This window comes from Mandrillus leucophaeus, unplaced genomic scaffold (assembly GCF_000951045.1).
Source record: "Mandrillus leucophaeus isolate KB7577 unplaced genomic scaffold, Mleu.le_1.0 Scaffold379, whole genome shotgun sequence".
Taxonomy (NCBI): domain Eukaryota; kingdom Metazoa; phylum Chordata; class Mammalia; order Primates; family Cercopithecidae; genus Mandrillus; species Mandrillus leucophaeus.
The window spans coordinates 998,661-1,004,756 of record NW_012104020.1 but is presented as its reverse complement, the minus strand read 5'-3'; the positions used below and the strand labels follow the sequence as shown (position 1 = coordinate 1,004,756).

Sequence of the window (6,096 nt, the reverse complement as noted above, 5' to 3'; positions counted from 1 at the left end):
TGGTGGGGCGCCCTGGCTCACACCTGTAATCCCAGCACTTTGGGAGGCCGAGGCGGGCGGATCACCGGAGGTTAGGAGTTTGAGACCAGCCTGGCCAACACGGTGAAACCCCATCTCTACGAAAAATACAAAAATTAGCCAGGCGTGGTGGCGCAAACCAGTAATCCCAGCCACTCGGGAGGCTGAGGCTGGAGAATCGCTTGAACCTGGGAGGCGGAGGTTGCAGTGAGCCGAGATCGCACCATTGCATTACAGTCTGGGCGACAATAGCAGAAACTCCGTCTAAAAAAAAAAAAATATATATATATACACACACACACACACACACACACACACGTATGTGAGTGTAAGCTCTGAATTTCCACATCACATAGGAAGTCTTTGATACATATTTGTTGCACTTGTGAATTTATGGCCTTTAAACTTTTTAAGATCTGTCAAAAACGGGTTTGAGGTACAATGTATAAAGCCAATCTTTAAGAGGGAGGACTTTTCTGTTGAAACATCCTCCTTTAGAGAAATGCAAGCCTTTCTCGCGCACCCCCGACTAGCTTCACTCCCTTACCGAGGCAGCGCTGTCTTGGAGGCCGCCGGATGCCCTAAAGGCTGTGACGCGCGCTGCGGGATCCGCGCGGGCGTCCCGAGATCTGGGGCGGGGCGCTGGCCGGGCCTACCCTCTCCGCTCTCAGGACCCGCCCACCCCGCCGCCCCGGACGCGGGTAGGGGCGGGCTGCTGGCGGTGCCCGTCAGTCCGGACTCTACTGCCGAGTCCCAAAACATTTAAAGAGATAAAGTGGGGACTAAATGGTTAAATGTTTTGTAAAGTGTGTTTGATGTGAAAAGTGATCTGTAAATACCTATTATTTTTACTAAACAATAGAGTTTGGGGCTTTTGTAACCTGAAGAAAGCAGCATTTCAGCATTTCTTCCTACAGGAGCATATGGTGTTTAAGACCATGAGGGGATGAATGCGTTAGAGATCACCTCTCCTACAGTTGATAGGCAGATCTTTTCAGTGTTTTCCATTACTCTTATGGAGGAAAAGTTCTATGGAAAAGACTATAAAGGTTCCGTGACATTGTTCAATCCAGTGTTTAAAACTATGGTCAGATATTCTTCTTTAAAAAATTAGCCACATGGTGATTGCAAAACATGATTGCTTTTGTTTACAGAGTTTGGTTTATTGTATTATATAAAGAATGCCATTGACTAAGTGTAGGAAGATACCTCTTGGTGAAAATTCAGATATTATCTTGAGAGTTTTGTCCTAATGTTTTACAGATTAACAGGAGACAGAATGTTGCATTACTCTGTAATTCTAAGTGTTGGTTTTCTTCCTTTTGATACTCAGGAGATTAACTTACCGTTTATTTTTCTACATTGAGCCCTTAGAGAAAACATAAAAATACAAATAGGTCCTGTGGTATAATCATTTTTTCTTATGACTAAGTATTTTAAAACTAAAATTACGTAAATTAAAGCTATTACATGAAAGCTTTAAAAATACAAAAATTGAGCACTGCACATTTCACATTACTACAGATAGTAATACTGAGTTAATGTAAAACTACCTGGCAAACAATCATAGTAAAGACTTCCTGGATGAAATGGTGGTACATAGGGGAAATTTGTATATATTTTATTTTTTCTTTATTATTATTATTTTTTTAATGAGATGGGGTCTCACTATCTTGCCCAGGCTGGTCTCAAACTCCTGGGCTCAAGCAATTATCCTGCCTCTGCCTCCCAAAGTGCTAGGATTACAGGTGTGAGCCACTGTGCCCAGACGGGTATTTTAATATTCATTCATTCGTCAACTTCAGGGTAATGAAAGAAAACAAATACAACTAGCTTTCTATTATTGAAAGCTGATTGACCAATATATGGATGATGATGATAATAACAATAAAAAAATTTGGTGTTGTTCACAAAGTACTTTTGTCCCTGTATCTCTTTTTTGGAGAGTCTCACTCTGTCACCCAGGCTGGAGTACAGCAGTGCAATCTTGGCTCACTGCAACATCTGCCTCCCAGGTTCAAGCGATTCTCCTGCCTTGGCCTCCCGAGTAGCTAAGATTACAGGCAACCACCAGCACGGCTGGCTAATTTTTGTATTTTTAATAGAGAAGGAGTTTCACCATGTTGGCCATGCTGGTCTTGAACTCCTGACCTCAAGTGATCCACCTGCCTCGGCCTCCCAAAATGCTGACATTACAGGCATAAGCCACTGTGCCAGCCTTTTGTCCCTGTATCTTAATCAGCCCGTGAGGTAAACATTACCTCAGTTTGATTACCCCAGTTTAAGATTAAAGAAAGTAGGGCTAGGATAGATTAAGGTTTGCCCATAGACAAAGCAGCTAGAACCTGGAACTTCTGATATCAGCATCATTGCCACTTTCTAATGTTGTCCACTTTAGCTATTTTTCAGATTTGTGGAAGAGCATAGAGGATAATCTCTAACGTTTTCATTTTCTCAGTGAATAAGGTGCACAGTGAGTCTTACCTTCAAGTTGCCAGACATTAAAGCGAAAAAGTAAATTTTTGTGCCAGGCACTCTTTTAAGTACTTTATGTAAATTAATTAATCCTCACAATAACTTCATAAATTAAGTGCCAAGTACTGAGCCAAAGACTAAGTAACTGAAATTCATAGCTAATGGTTGCAGTATGATCCAAACCTGGCCTATTAATTCCAAGGCCAGAGTTTTTAACTACTGGGCTCTACTGCTTTGCACTAGGTGACTGCTTAACTGGATTAAATACATTTTCTCCAGAAGGATGAGATTCCTTTCTAAAAATTTTCCAACTCTCATAAGAACAGATGTAGGGACATTTCCTTAGGGTTTTGTTATCCCATTTTATAGATGAAGGGACTTGGCCAGTCTCAGTTTATTAAGTGACTATGTTAGAACTACAGATTAGGTCCCCTGGCTTATAGCATATTGCTTTTGGCATCAGTTCAAGTGATCTACGCATGTTGAAATTTTGTCACAGCAGCAAAAACATATCTACTACATCCTTCATTCTCATTTCAGTGTACCTTCAGATCTGTCCTGGAATACAGTTAGGTCAGCATGTAAGTCTCCAGTGTTCACTGTTTTACAGTGATTATACCATAAGGGATACATGGATACACAGTAATGGAAGTACTTTAAGCATTTTCTACTTAAGCATTTTTTTTTTTTTTTTGAGACGGAGCCTCGCACTGTTGCCCAGGCTGGAGTGCAGTGTGGCACTATCTCAGTTCACTGCAGGCCCCGCCTCCTGGGTTCACGCCATTCTCCTGCCTCAGCCTCCCAAGTAGCTGGGACTACAGGCACCCGCCACCATGCCCGGCTAATTTCTTGTATTTTTTAGTAGAGACAGGGTTTCACCGTGTTAGCCAGGATGGTCTCTATCTCCTATCCTCGTGATCTGCCCGCCTCGGCCTCCCAAAGTGCTGGGATTATAAGCGTGAGCCACTGCACCCAGCCACATTTTAAATACTATTAATGTGTCATCCTATAAAAACTTAATTTGGTCATAGCTAATATTGTCAAGAGCCAACATTTTAGAATATTCACATTTTGAATCTTGAAATGGTCGGCAAGTGACATGACAAAGCTAATTTCAAATCTTCCAACTCAAGCAGAATGTAAAGAAAGGCAGCAATTTTTCTTCAGGGCCTTTGTGCAAAATTTGTTTTTTAGAGAAAGCCCCTTCTGACTTCATGTAGAGTAAAAAACTAACTTAGTTTATTTCATGCTGCTCAATCTAATTTGAAATCATTTTTGAATTCCTAGATGCATGGGTACAGAGAGCTTGCTCCCTAGAGCCTTGTTTACCGACAGTGGAGAGTAAAGAATTAAATTGAGCCGAAACTAAATTGATTGGGATTTTGACACTCTGCAGACTATGCAAAGAAAAGGAATTTGTTCAACTTTTAAAAACAGGCAGTAGCAGAAAACTATTTTCTTAAAGGTATCCCAGTTTGCAAAGATGATTTAATTTTTTTCTTTAAAAAGCAAGAGACAGGCCAGGCGCAGTGGCTCACGCCTGTAATCCCAGCACTTTGGGAGGCCAAGGCAGGCAGATCACTTGAGGTCAGGAGTTCGAGACCAGGCTGGCTAACATGGTGAAACCCTGTTTCTACTAAAAATACAAAAAATTAGTCAAGCATGGTGGCGGTCACCTGTAATCCCAGCTACTCGGGAAGCTGAGGCACAAGAATCGCTTGAACCCGCGAGGTGGAGGTTGCAGTGAGCTGAGATCGCGCCATTGCACTCCAGCTTGGGCAATAAGAGTGAAACTCTGTCTCAGAAGAAAAAAAAAAAAAAAAAAGCAGGAGACATGTTCTAGCACTTTCTCAATTTCCTATATTGCAGTTCAAAGTGAGAATTTAACTTTGAGAAGCTTTTGAAAAAGCCTGGATAGGGATGTTAACATAGCCTCCTTTGCTGAACAGACACTGACAGAGGTCTTCTGAGGAGAAAGGAAAGGACTATGCACTTCTGGGGCGTCGCTATAGGAACCTATTTATAAAAGACAAGATCCATATTTATGAAATCTTTGTCTCTGGCATTTTTAAATGCAAGAGATATTAAGTATGAATTGAATAATATATATTTCCTGTTTTTTCAGACAGATACAGATGATTACCATGCCATTATCTGTCCCAAATGGCATCATTTAGTGTTGACTTCAATAAAATCCTCTCTCTGCTGTGTCATGAAAGGAACTGGGAACTGGACTCACCTTAACAGTGCTGTTCTAAAGTGCCTGCTGCTTTTTTTTTTTTTTTTTTTAATCACAGCAGGAGGCTGTAATAAATTACAGCCTGGAAGAAGTTTCAAACTGGCAAGTTTGCCAGATATTTTAAGCAATTTATTTTGGGGTGTATCAGCAGATTTTTTCTTACACTACCATTTGGGTGCCTGCTGACACAGCCTGAATAAATCTTTCAAACATTTTCCTTCCTAGAGATGGATGAAGATGATGAACTCCAAGATCCAGACTTTTCGTTAACTCTTCACTTGCCACCTGGTGCTTTCCTATTACCAGATATCTCAGAAACTTAGATAACTCTTTCCAGTGTGAGTTTGCAGTATTTCAAGTCCCTCAAAGTGATTTGGCAACAGCCATAAGTTTTATGGGAGAATCAACTAACGAGTACTTCTGGTTTTAGGCACAAAACTTGTAATTTGGATTGATTATTTCATTACTAGTATCTTGAAAATTGCCAAACTTTCCAATGGGAAAAGGGCATGAATATTTATATAAAACAAAGGCTTATTATTTTCTTGATTATAGCATGTTGAGTCTTAAAGTGACTTCTTCCTAATTTTAATCTGTTTTCTAATTGGTTAGTGAAGTTTTTAGAAATTATTATTTATTTCTGACTCCAGAATTCCTAAGGCAGCTTCAATGATACGTATTTTAGTCTAGTATTCAAAAATGCTGAAAATGCTGATACCTGAAAATATTTGCTGTAGCATAATGAGACTGGAAAGGTAAAATAAAAGGAAGCTAACTTCTATTGAATGCCTGCATCGTGCCAGCCCCTTTTGTAAGCACAGCATTCAGGAGAGAGAGAGCGCAGTCATATTTTACAAAGAGCTGGTCCCTGGTCAGGTGAAAGGCACTGCTCAGTGAATTGGAAGGAACATGGTTAAGGGCTTAAAACTGTAAAGACGTCAGGGAATACCGTTTGAAGGTAAAAGCCCTAGATCAAACGTCATAAAACCTGTGTTCCTGAGTGACATTATTTATAAACGAGGTCATCTGTTTAGACCTTAAATGTTACCATATCTGTAAAGTGAAGATATGATCTCTACCCTGCCTTCTCAACCATGGCTGCACTTTGGAATCACCCGGGGAGCTTTGAAGAATACGTCTAAATCCCACCTTCAAGAGATTCCAATTCTATTAAGGTGCAGCCTGGGCACTGAGATTTTTTAAACCTACCACAAGTAATTTCTATGTGCAGCTAAGGCTGTGAATCCTTGGATTGGGGGATGGCTAAAAAAGCCCTCTATAGATGTACTTACAAAGATTAGTAGATGTTATCGACAATCTAAATTGTTTTGTTTGTTTGATCATAACTTCAACTGTTTAAAAAA

The 6,096-nt window shown here is 40.4% G+C and overlaps 1 protein-coding gene across 3 annotated transcripts in view; it reads left to right on the top strand.

The window, feature by feature from the left end:
* Positions 1-6,096, top strand: part of SSH2 (slingshot protein phosphatase 2) — a 332,338-nt gene that overhangs the window by 172,053 nt on the left and 154,189 nt on the right. The gene's annotated exons all lie outside the window — the stretch shown is intronic.